Genomic DNA, 13,264 nt, shown 5'->3' on the forward strand with positions numbered 1-13,264 from the left:
CCAATTAATTTATTTGTTCTGTGTTTTAGATTCCTTTGTCTGCTTTTACCAATTTTCCCTCCATGCCTTGTCTCATCTTTCTGCCCTTGCTCTCACTTCCTTCCCACATGGGCTCAGTTTGAATCTATTTCTTTTTTTAGTAATGGAATTTCCAAAGTTTTTCTGAAGACTGAAGCTGTTATATCATGGCCAAAGGACAAAGCCAGCCCAGATGCCCTGCAGAGTTAGAACCCAGGGTGCTGCAGGGCAGGCATCAGCATTTGCTGTGCCTGGATCCCACCCTGCTCTGACCCCAGTCTCCTCACCCCCAGCTCACCCAGATTTCTGATTCCTCCTCCCCGCTCTGCAGATTCATTGGGAGCCTGGATAATTTCAGAGCTGTCCAGGGCAATACACAGAAGTAAACAAGATGTGCCCCAAAGCTGAATTTTCCAGGCATCCCTGTTGCCACTGCATCACCAGAGAGCCCCATGTCTCGGGGAGGGTTGGGCAGGTACTTCCTCACGTTGGTTTTCACACAGGTGACACATTCAGACAGTGTCCAACCCTTCTTGGGTTATTTGAAAACCTGGAAATTTTCACCTCCCAGGTGCCAGGGGTCACTTTGCAGCAGGAAAAGCAGTGTAAGAATTCAGAAGCATGGCAGCCTTGGGCTCTGCGCCAAAAATCCTCCTCTTTCACCAGCCCACTGCTGGCTCTGTGGAAAAGGGCTCTCAAGGCTAGATACATTATCAAAGTTTAAATTAGGTCCATTGAATTTTATTAGCAAATTTCTACTTTGTTAGCAATTTCATGCTGCCTATTAACATTTGTTTTTAATATATTGTTATCACTCATCACAAAAGGCTAATCCTGTTAGCGCTTTCCATATTGTATTACAGAAAACAAACCAGAAGGCTGTGATTCCTCACCCTGCCCTTTTCGTACATTTATAGACACTTATCTCTCCCTGAACACTCCCAGCCAGCTCTGCCCAAGAGGCCAAGTCCAAGGCATGGGGGGTTGGAAGGAGCCACACAAAACATGCTCAAGTGTGTGAAAAGGAGAGATGAGCTCTTTGAAGGTGAAGTCATGAGATGATCTTTTATGGGCAGCAGCATCCCATTAAATCTGATCAAAAGCGATGAATTTCCTGTTGGGATTTAAAAGAAAAGAAAGTAAATATTCCCAATAGCAAATATTATCATACTTAAGTCTGATTCTTAAATTAAAATACAAACAGATTAATTTTAGTGAAATCATCAATGAAATATCCACGGATGTCTGAATGATTCATTCACTACTAAATACTACAAGACATTTCCTATAAGAGACATTCATGCCCATGGATACAAAATACATTGAATACAGTACTTAAGATGGAAGCATAATAATGCTCCTTATGAGCAGAGAATGTAGGTCAGACCTTGGGACACACATTGATGATCTCTGAACTCATATTTTCCTTCTTTTCTCTTTTACCCCCTGGAATTCATTCTGGGGTATAAAACACTAACATCAGATGATAACCTCTGCAAGGAGTGGACTGTGCTCTTGGCATGGGAACTGGCACCTCCTTGTGCCACATGTACCGAGCTGAGCCCTGAGTTGGTAAATAGGTACCTCGCACTAAAATATGGGAAAAAATCACTATGATATACTGCAGCATCTCACAAAAATGGCCCAAATGTTTGTCCTACACAGCAGAGTCAGTTTTCACCTTGGTAGTGTATTTGCATTCAGAACTTTCGGGTTTCTTAATGTTGTTTTCACTGTCACATCTGGGACCACACTAACATGGCTCCTATTTAATCCAGGGACTATCAAGAGAAGGAGAAAGGGGTATATCTTCTGCACAGTGCCTGTGAAATTACCCTTATCCTTTGATATATTAAAATTGAAGTGCTATAAATTTCTGTTGTCATGGAGATATTTTCCATGCCACTTCATGATTGGCCATCAGAATTCCCTTTCCTTTGGGTTTTCCAGCCTAATTAACTGCTATATTTTTGCTGGCAGAGAGGGAGAACCCACATGAACAGCTTTTGGACTGTGACTTCCTCCCTCACAGAACAAATTTCATTTCTGTGTACTATTAAAGGTGGAAAGCATGGCTTGCATTTCCAGTGCAGAAAAGGCAGCAGTGCTCTGGCAGGAGGGGCTTTGAGATGTTATTTGGATCTCCTGAGCAGGAAGCTCAGGTAGGGCTGCACATTCCCCAGGCAGGGAGAGGGGATGGAGCAGGGCACAGCCACACCAACCTGGGCACGATCACTGCAGCCATGGGGTGACCTCAAACCCCACCAGAACAACAGCAGCACTCCAGACAATCAGGATTCAGGGACCTCTGGGCAGGGTCCAAAGCACACTTCTGCCAATTATAACAATGTTTTGTTTACTCCTGTCTTTGTTTTCTTTGCCCTTGTGTCTCTGGCTTCTCCTAAATTTATTTTGCAGTTCAAGGATGATTGATCAAGTCTGTCAGATTTGGAGAGCTGGCAGGAACAAACTCACTCATTTAAATTAGTATCTCCACAAAATTTCAGGCTACCTGTACCCTTCCAGAACCTGCATGGTCAGGTGCTCTTTCAAGAGAATGCCTGGTGGTAGAGTTTTATCCTACCCATTCCCTGGTGATGTGGTTGATTAAAAATTCAAAGCTAATTTATGTGCTGCTGTACAGTCTGTAACATGGACAGGCCTGGAGATCAGCTTCCCCTATGCTTTGCAAGTTAAAATGTCTTTGATGTACTTCTCTTTCTGCCTTTGAACATTTAGAGTCCATTGGCAATGAACTGAATGATTTGGTACTATATAGACACCCCTCTCTTTCCCCCCAAGAGAATTAGCATCAGGTCTTAATTTACTAATGGACTATAGACATCCATTAATGTAGTAATTAATTCAGTGCTAAAGTGCCTGTAAGACGGAGCCACGCTGAGAGCATGGGGGAAAAAAATTACAAGTGACATCTTCCCAGTGAGCATCACAGGCTTTTGGTGGAAAAGTTAATTTAACAAAGAAATAATGGTGTACTTTATTCCTTGTCTACAGCTCTGTGTCTAATTGCAGTGTTTGCCAACAATCCTATGCTCAATTCTCAGTTTTTGGAGAGGGGTCCACTTTTCTCCATCTTGCAGAAATCAAATATGGAGATGGTTCAGGCCAGCCTAAACAGCTCCCCCAGAGCTTGGCAGATCCTCCTCGGCAGCGTGGCAGAGTGCTGGCTCACAGCCCAGATAATGAACCAGAGACAGCACAGGAGCCACTGCAGCTCAGCCACGGCACCACCAGGGAGGACATTGCATGTACATCCCTGGCAGTGCCTTCCATCTTCCAGAAGCTGCTGTGCTGCACCCTCTGGGCTGGCAGCACCTTCCATCGCTCCCTCTCCATCTGCCTGTGGGGCTGCTGCTGAAGGAGGAGGGTCCAGGTGCCTGGGAGTGTGTCCTCAGGTCCTCAGCTTCCCACACCTCACCCAAACCTCACCCTTGTCTGGGAGTGTGTCCTCAGCTTCCCAAACCTCACCCGTGCCTGGGAGTGTGTCCTCAGCCTCTCCAAACCTCACCCGTGCCTGGGAGTGTGTCCTCAGCTTCTCCAAACCTCACCCGTGCCTGGGAGTGTGTCCTCAGCCTCTCCAAACCTCACCTGTGCCTGGGACTGTGTCCTCAGGTCCTCAGCTTCCCAAACCTCACCCGTGCCTGGGAGTGTGTCGTCAGCCTCTCCAAACCTCACCCTCGCTCCTGCAAAGCACTGCCCAGTATTTGTCACAATGGTGGGCAGCTGCTTTTTTTGGTACTCCAAAAAGACAAGGACGCGTGCTCCTCACCTTCCAGATTCCCTCTGCTGATTGAAATTAGCTGCCTTCCTGAAAATAATTACTGCCAGTGGCAATTATTACAATTAAAGTGTTTACTAATGGTTTGCAATGCCCAGGCTAAGCTAGGCATCACTTGCCAGGTCATGAATGAATTTAATTAGGCATTATTTAGAACTACATCTTGGTTCATAAATTAAACACCTTTCCAGTCCTGTTCATTTGTGAGGTATCCATTGCATTCCAATGAGCAAGACAAATGAGCAACAGAGCAGTTTTCACTTAGAGCCATTCAAAGCTCTGTGAAGCAATCAGTTGTTTTGTTTTAATGCTAGATTACGTATTTTAGGAACACACCAGCCAATTGAAATAAACACACCAAATTAATGAGGCATAACAATTATGTGAGTTCAGAGCTGACAGGAGCTTTCCAATGGATTTCATGTGGTAGAATTTCATTTGGATGAAGAAGCTGGGCTGCAGAGGATACCACAATCTTGGGAAAACTGCACCAGGTTATTATTGCTGCCTTTATGGGTGCTGTTTATGTGGCTTCTATCATCACCTGCTCTCAGCTCAGAACACAAGCATGCTCTTGTGCTGCACAAGATTAACACTTAACTGATTGCTCTTAACTGCTCAAACCCTGCAGGCAGTGACAACTGCCATGGTCTGATTGCATCAACAGAACAATGATTTCATTAAAGCTTTTCATGCTGCACTATCAATATGAAGGGGTGGTGTGGGTTCTTCAGTCTCTGTGTTACCTGTGGTGCCTGTTAGGGACTGCTTGGGCAGGATTGTGGAATTACAGGGGAAAGGATACAAGCAACCCACCATCTGTTGATGGTTTATTGTGTGCACAAAGCAAGCAGCATCGGTTGTGCCATGGCTTGTTCAGCCTCGGTACTGAGCACAAAATAAGCACTCTGGATGTGTGAATATGTGCAGCACAGGAAAGGTTCACCAGCTGAGAAGTTTCTGATCATCCAGCACCAGATGAATGGTCTGGCTGCCTCCGAGCCACAGCCTGAGCATGTCCTGCTTGTTCTTGGCACAATTCCTTTATGAACACCTTCACCTCCAAGACCATGTTTTCTTCTAAAAACAGGCAGAGGAGCTGCATGTGCTGTGGCTGCACAGAATAGGTGTGAAAGCACCATTTGGAGGGGGCTGGGTCACTGTGTGCCTTGGCATGCTCAGCTCCATGGGCTCCAGAAACTCCACTTCAGCCTTACTCAGAGTCTGTAGTCTGCATTCTCCCAGGCTCCAGCCAAAGTATTTCAGAGGGGGCCATGCTATTTTCTTCTCTGAACACCTCTGTTGCACCAGCCTCTCCTGCTCATAGCACAGCTTTCTCTTCCAGACACCAGCAGCAACTCCAGGGGCAGGGAGGTGCCTTTGTCCCCTGTTTGGGTGATATCCAGCCACAGCAGACTTGGCACCACCCTGCTTTGGTGCTGTGCTGTAACAACAGCAGCTCAGCTCCCAGGAAGGAATGTGCCTTCAAAGCTCCTGTGATCCATGTGTGACATAAATGCCTTAGACTGGAAATCCATTTGCCAGTCAGAGCTGATAAGGGTGCTCACAGCTCAGAGCACTGTGGCACGTCATGAATATGCACGGACAGGGTGAGCACGCTTGGTACAAATGTATTTACATCAGATGGGCTCCAGCAGGGACTTCATGTTCTAGATGGGAGGATGTATGATAACCCCTGAGCCTGGCACTACAGAGACATGCTAGCCATAAACTCATGAGCACTAAGATCTGCTGCTGCTTCCCTCACCCATGTCTGCTGCTGGATCAGGCCCTCAGATATTTTTTAGGTGCTAAAATAAACATTAAAGGCATCAGAAGCATTTTTGAAAGTTGGTGTCTTGCCATTTTTCTCTAATTCGCCACTGAAGGGAGGAATATGGTGGGTTTTTTCAAAGCACAGCTTCTTCAAATGGATAGAATGGATGAAAAGAAATCAGAGATGCCTATAAATATCACACTTTAATGTGCTGCAAACAGAAAGCAACTGTGTGTCCATTGGAGCTGTGCTTACTCCTAATGTTACCAACAGCCACAGCTGGGCTGGCACTGAGTGGAGCAGGGACATCTCCCCCGAGGCTCTTGCCTCTGCAAATTTAACAGGCTATTCTGGCAAACTTTATTGAGTATCTAGTAAATATTTTTTAAGAGGTTATATGCAGGCTTGAGCCAGCTACACTCAGCACTCTGTTTTTTTCTCCCAATCAATTGTCCATAAAGTTGTAAGCTGATTTTTATCTTCCTAGCAGACTTATCTAGTGTTAATGGGACAGGAGTAGAGGAAATTAAAAACCCAGAGAAGATGATGACAGTGTGATAGCAAAAAAAGAGCTTCTTCCTACTTTGTAAAGTTCATTCTGGGTTGAGAAAGGAGTAGCCTAGACAGAAATGAGGCCCCTCCCTGCACACTTGGCTGGGTGTAACATTAATATTCTCACAGCTTATCAGTCACGGTGCACTCGTGACCCACGAGCCCTCCAGCCCAGCTGCAGCCAGCCTTGCTCCTGCCCTGCTTGTCCCAGGGACCCACCCCCACAGCAGCTGCAGCCCTGAGAAGAAATGTCCCAAAATGCCCCAAAATGCCCCAAAATGCCTCAAAATGCCCCAAAATGCCCCAAAATGCCTCAAAATGCCTCAAAATGCCCGTGAACACAGCACTGTGTCCCAGAGCCATCCAGTTCAACCTGACACCTGGATGGGGAAAGCACAATTCTTCATAACTGAGCTTCCAACACACCAGTGAAACTCCATTTTACACCCCCCAGTGCCCCAGCGAGAGCAGTGTCTCTCTTACCACAGCAGAAGAGGTCTTACCCTGCGGCAGCTGATCACTACACAATCTGCAGGAACTGGTAAAATTGCTTTCCATTGGCCTTTGAGTCCTGTTTTTAACAGGGATCAAACATATTGCTTTTAAATCTCAAGCCTTAAAAGCCAAAATTCACGCAAGGAATGTCCTGGATCACAAAGCTTCAGTGGCTGCCTTCAAACCATCACAGTGCTGTCAGAGGGAGCCAGGGACCCTCCTCACCCACACTCCCTGGTGTTTGGTAACACGAGCAGAACAAGGGCCACGGTCTGAGTGGGGCACAGAGGGGAGCAGGACACATCTCAGGGGCTCCTGAACCACTCAGCAATGTCTCACAGCCTGCTCCCTGTGAACTGTGCTCAGCCATCAAACACGAGCCAGAAGCAAAACTTCTGTGAAGTTTAAAAATCTCCAACAAAAGCTTTCCCCCCACTTCAAGGCCAAGGAAACAAGGCAGCCTTGCAGCACGCAGCAGAGAGGAGAACAGAGACAAAAAAAGAGACCTCCTAATTAGAGCAAGATTCAATAAGCCCTAGGCTTGTTTTAAAATGAAAATGCTACCACTTCTTCTGCAGCAGTGACCTTACTTTTGCCTTGAGGATTAACACAAAGCACAGAGGCATTTGCAGTCGATGTTTTCAGTGGAATTGCCCGAGAGCATGTGAAGTTTGGAGGATACTGTCTTTCTGGGTCAGGTTGGAGTTGTCTCACTGAGATTTCAATTCATTTTCTTCCATTTTCTTTAGCTGTCTATCAGCTTTGCATCGCTCACAATGCTCATTTCAGTACCCAGCCTTTGTGGCTCCCAAATATCTTATTAACATCCATTAAATCCCACAGCTCCCTGTGGGGACAGAGGAAACATCACTCCCTTCCAGGTGCAATGTGAAGCTGAAGGCTGCAGCTGTGCCAGATTTATCAGATTTTAATCAGATTTAAATCAGGCATTTGTTTCTCTTCAGACCTGGTTGCTATGTATGACAGCAGCTGATTTATACACACCTGACCCAGGTATAATTAGCTGAGAATATGAGATATTATTCAATATATTATTAAGTGAATGAGATAATAATTTTCCTATGGGTTTGCATAACATAGCAGGATGAGGAGGAACTAATCTTTACAGCCAGCTCTCACCTGCCAGCTCAATATTAATATAATTACTTAATATATTTTATGTTATATCAATGATATATTAATACATATATTAATGTAATAAAACTACCCATAATATTTGTAATTACAAACCCTCAGGAATCACACACCTCTCTCCTTGCTGAAAAGCCATTCATCCACCGTGGTGTGACCAAGGGCATGATCTGATTTACCACAATTTCACCTTCTTCTCCATAACCCCACAGTGCTCAAATTCCCAGAGTTTTCCAGAGATCCTCCTCAGTCCCTTATGCCAGGCTGTGCTTTCATGACCATACACTGAGGACAGAAGCCTTGCAGCCCAGGGTACCAGCTCCCTTTCCTGCCAGTGCTCAGCAGTGGGTGGTGCAGGGTGCTGGGCAGTGCCCTGGGCAGGCAGGGGGTTATCCACAGCACTCCTCTCTTATCTCACAACCCCACTGACACCTTCCCCCAACACCCTGCCCAGGCAGCAGCACAGACACACCAGGGGTGCCCTTGGCAGCAGAGCAGGAGGCTGCATTATCCAGATGTGCTGGGATTCCCTCAGATGCCACTGCCAGAGCCTCCCCCTTGTCCTGGACACCCCGTGTCCCTGGCAGTGCTCACAGCCCTGTGCTTGCTGTGGGTGCTGGGCTGAGCTGCCCCTCTGCCCACATTGCCCAGTTCCTCGTGGAGCTCAGCACATTCAGTGTCACCAACACTGGACACGTGAGGCCATCTCTGTGTCACAGGGCACTGGGGAGGAGAGCCTTGAAGGAACTGCACCACCCTGGGCATCACCAAAAAGTCACTCAAGAACCTGCTTGTGGGTGACAGAAGGATACAATACTGAAGCAAGGGAAAAAACAGCTCAAACGTCTATGACAATATAACAGATGCAGCTGAGCAGACCGGAAGCTGGTTACTGGGTATTGCCTTTTTCCAGCTATGAAATTCCATTTGAAGGGACAGTCAGAGGCCCCTTTTCCTCCTTGCTTTTCTATTATGTGTTATTCACATTTTCATGTGGTAGTTTCTATGAGAAATGCGCACCTTCCAGCAACTAATAGAAAATTCAGATAATGAAGACTGCAGCTCCTGATAAAAAATCTCCAGGAATGAATTAGCCTAGATGGTTTTACTCTCTGCTTTTAAATCCATGTTTATAATGAAGGAAGGAAGCTGGCTGATTTGAGAAATCAAAACCTCACTACAATTACAAGCCAGGAAATACTTTGCCTTGAAGGTGAAAGTTGGACTATTTAACACCAAAGATAAAGAAGCCACATGTCTTTGTTTTACCTGCCCAGGCATGTTTTTGTAATAGAGCAGACTGGTGTAATGACATCTCTTATTTCAACTGTCCATTTGTCACAGTAGGTTTTCTTTCTGGTGTAATAGCACAGAAAAAGACCAGGACTGGGAGCTTAATGTCTTTGTTCTTTGTTCCTGTCTGTAATTCTCAGATTCTCGTGTTTCTTGACACGACATGAATCCCAGCAAACGGATTTTTGCCTTTCAGGCTGTGCAGTCCATTTCTCCAGACGAAGAGCAGAAGTCTCTGTGTCTGGCAGATGCCTGGAAGCTGTCCTGGCACCCTCGGGCCAGAGCCAGGAGCCAGCCTGAGGGGGTGGGCAGTGCCCCGTGGGCTGCGAGGGGCACTCCTCACTTCCAAACCCAGTCCGTGGGCTCAGCCTGAACCACAGCCAGGGCATGAGACAAGGCAGGGAGGGAAAGATTTTGCTGTGAATTTTTGTAAGCACATCAGGGAATTGTGCAAGCATCTCATTTGTACTGTGTGGGATGTCATCTCTGCTGGCTCCCAAGGCAAAGCCTTTCTGAGTTGCTGGCAGGCATGCACACATGTAGAGACAAGACACCCTCATCAATGAAAAGCTCTCTTAGGTGCCTGAAACAAAAGCTCAGGTTCAGACTGTTCAGACATCCTCTGATTTGCCTCTGTGACTTTGCAGAAAAAGGGTCTGGAAGGTATGACTCTTTCTCCCATCTTATCATACTTCTATGCAAAGGGTGTCCATATCTGTTCACTGAACCTGCCTGCTGCAGGCTTTGGGCTCGGCTGAAGAACAGGGTGAGGGCTGCAGGCTGTGAGGCAACAGGGGCCTCTGCATCCACTGCAGTTCCCTAAAACTTGTCTTTCCACAGGGTTGTGGGCCTGTTTACCCTCTCTTTCATCTACTGAAAAAGCTGGCCCAATAATATGCTCTCCACTGAATTTTACAGAGAGACTGAGGATGGCATAAACAGATGTCTCTGGAAATCCAACTCTAATACTGGCCCATTTATAGCCCCCAGGCAATCCCCACATTTCTGTGATGCCATTTGTTACAGGCTTTTCCCTGCATAAAACACTTCAAAACTCTCCTGGGGACAAGCAGAAGCCCAACTTCTGTTTCGAGCCCTGTGCCAGAGTTCATTCCCTGGGTCACTGTCACTCCTGGCTAATCTAACAAACGTTCCAAGCTGCAGAATTCGGGCTCTGGTAAGGAGAGGCTGTGCTGGGGGTGCTGCTCTGGGATGTTCCGGGCACGACTGCCCTGCACGGGAGCCCCAGCTGGCAGCAGCGCATCGCTGCAGGCTGCGGAGGTGCTGCAGGCTGGGGAGGTGCTGCAGGCTGCACAGGTGCTGCAGGCTGGGGAGGTGCTGCAGGCTGGGGAGGTGCTGCAGGCTGCGGAGGTGCTGCAGGCTGCAGAGGTGCTGCAGGTTGGGGAGGTGCTGCAGGCTGGGGAGGTGCTGCAGGCTGCACAGGTGCTGCAGGTTGGGGAGGTGCTGCAGGCTGCGGAGGTGCTGCAGGCTGCAGAGGTGCTGCAGGCTGGGGAGGTGCTGCAGGCTGCAGAGGTGCTGCAGGCTGGGGAGGTGCTGCAGGCTGCGGAGGTGCTGCAGGCTGCAGAGGTGCTGCAGGCTGGGGAGGTGCTGCAGGCTGCAGAGGTGCTGCAGGCTGCACAGGTGCTGCAGGCTGCAGAGATGCTGCAGGCTGCACAGGTGCTGCAGGCTGCACAGGTGCTGCAAGCACCGACAAAACGCTGCTGCTCCCTGGCACTACAAAGCCTCTGATAGTGCTGTCCCTCCGAGGTACACAGATGAAAAACCCAGGATGTGAGGAACTTAAATATTTCATCACAGGCTCTTCTCCGTTTTGTTCTTCGTTTACACTGGTGGGTTACACAGGCTTTTAAACTGAGGGGGAAAATGAAGTGTTCCTTGTTGGGATGTCAAAGTGCAGCTCCTTGCACACCCACATCCCAGGGGTGATGAATAAGCATCACCTAAACGGGTCTCCACTGGGAATGAAGCTCTGTGTCCACAGAGCTCCTCCATCAGCCACAGGCCATTGCAGGAATATTTCTCTGTGACTCAAGCCAGGCTTTCTCTGTGAACAAAAAGCACTGCAGCCACCTCCTGAGCGAGGAGCTCTGTGTACTGAAGCAGCAGATGCTCCTTCTGACCCATGTGAATGCTTGACCCAGAGCAGGACAGGGACACCCCCAGCACACGTCTGAGCGCTACCATGCAGACCTGCAGCCCAGACATGCCAGGGCATGGCAAGCTCCGGGCATGGCACAGCCCCAGGCATGGCATCCTCAGGGCAAGGACAGAGCTGTGGGCAGAAAAAGTCACAGTTAATCATGGTAACGGCTTTATAGAGGAGGGGTTTTTTCTTTTGTAGGGGAAGGTTGGCAACAAATTTGAGATGAGGAAGAAAGATCAAGCTAATAATGGAGCAGAGAGTAACAGTGGAATATGAAAAAGTAGCTTATGTCATTAAAAAAATCAATCTCTCCTTTGGAATCAGTGGCTGAAGTAGGAGCTGCCCAGTGTGTTTACAGCACCTTTCTAAGTGACCCTGGGATCCTCTGTCCCCAAACAGCTTCCAAAGGGCCGTTGGACAATCCCAGCTTCAAAGGGTAACCAGCAGCAGTCACCTGAACCTTACACCTGTGCAAACTCCAACACCATCCTGGTGAGGACAGAAAACATGAAAACTCCCTTAATACAGTAGAAGAGCCTGAAGCAGGGCTCAGTAGCTTGGACCAGGGAGGGCCATTCAAAAGTTAGTATCAGTTAGTTATTTATGACCCTTTTCAATGGTCACTGAAATCTCCTGGTAGTGTTTTCAAGGTTTCTTAGCTCTCTCCCACTTTAGCTCTGTGTCAAGAGCAGAGTTTGACACTCAAAACTACCTGCCTTGTTCAAGGATTTAAAAACAGTGACCTCCAGAACTCCCTTTTAGCCTCCATTTTTTATGATTCTAGGAAAAAATCCAGTGAAATCTAACACTGAGATTTTTCAAGGGAAGTCAGATTTAGGTTGCCATATCACAAAGAAGAACATTTGGTTCCTAAATCCCATGCACTCTAACAATTCCCTTGTGCATGATCCAGACAACAGAGACAAATAATTCAGTAATTAGAAAATGAAATTACCATTTTCAAAGCAATTTTAAATTATTTCATTCATATGGTTGAGCTTTCATGGGAAGATAGGCTAAACCCCACAACTTCTTCCCATTGCCACTTTCTGCATTTAACCCTCACTGAGGGAAAAATACCCACAGTAATCCCATGCAGAAGTTGCTCTTACCCAGTGAAGGGAAAACTGCATGATTACAAAACTAGAAAAGGTAAAAAATTGTACAGTTACAAACACTTAAAACGCCTGCAAGAAAGCAGCTGGTCTTAATGTTGAAAATGATCAACAAAGTGCATTTCCAGTGAAAAGCCTTCATATTCTGCAAGATTACAAGCCCCAAAATCCAGTGCATTGAGTCTGCCTGAATACTCTGCAAACACATATGTAACCAGAAAATAATTCCTTTTTAAGAGCATTGCATAAGAATTCCTAGGGTGAGCTACCAATTTCCACAATCCTAAACCTCTTCTTCCAGTGGGATTTTGGGGATGGAAAGCTGCCATCAGCACCAGTGAGGGGGTGCCTGACCCCTCAGGAGCAGTGTCAGCACAGAGGCCACACGGTGACAGAGGAATAAATCTGGGCGTGAGGAGAATTGGCATAAACCTCTGTGCAGCCTGTGCTGTGCAAGGCAGAGCCCAGCCTGTCCCTGCTCCAGGCACTGGCTCTGCTCTCATGTTCTCATGCTGTCCCACAGCTGCCCGGAGCACGGCCAAGCCTCCCCCACGCCTGGAGCCACAGGCAGATGTGCTGAATTACTGTGAGAGCCTGGTCTTGAGGGGTTTCCAGGCTGGTTGGAAGCTGAAAGCAATGAAAATTTAAAGAGAGTTTCTGCCTGCTGGAGAGTTTCACCCTCCTGTTTGAAAAGTGAATGAGGTAAAATCACTTGGAAAAAAATAATATACCTGACACTTTCTGCTCCTTTCTTCACATGACTCCTGTAGCTTTCCTCATTCCAAAACCACCTTTCTTCCATTTTCTCACAGACACTCCTGGTTTTTTTCCATAACTGTGCCCTTTCCATAGACTGTCTGAGCCCAGCCCTCCCTCTTTTCTCCTTACCCTTTTCAATC

At 47.2% G+C, this 13,264-nt stretch overlaps 1 long non-coding RNA gene across 3 annotated transcripts in view; it reads right to left on the minus strand.

Moving 5' to 3' along the window:
• Positions 1–218: 218 nt before the first annotated feature.
• LOC134559499 (uncharacterized) overlaps positions 219–13,264 on the minus strand; it is a 78,271-nt gene continuing 65,225 nt past the window's right edge. For 2 of the 3 annotated variants that reach the window (XR_010082519.1, XR_010082520.1), the window contains exon 3: positions 220–1,132. This is a non-coding gene — a long non-coding RNA (uncharacterized LOC134559499). Of the gene's footprint in view, positions 1,133–13,264 lie in introns of all 3 variants that reach the window. The other variant, XR_010082521.1, reaches the window with a different exon arrangement.

The sequence above is a fragment of the Prinia subflava genome, chromosome 17 (assembly GCF_021018805.1).
Source record: "Prinia subflava isolate CZ2003 ecotype Zambia chromosome 17, Cam_Psub_1.2, whole genome shotgun sequence".
Taxonomy (NCBI): Eukaryota; Metazoa; Chordata; class Aves; order Passeriformes; family Cisticolidae; genus Prinia; species Prinia subflava.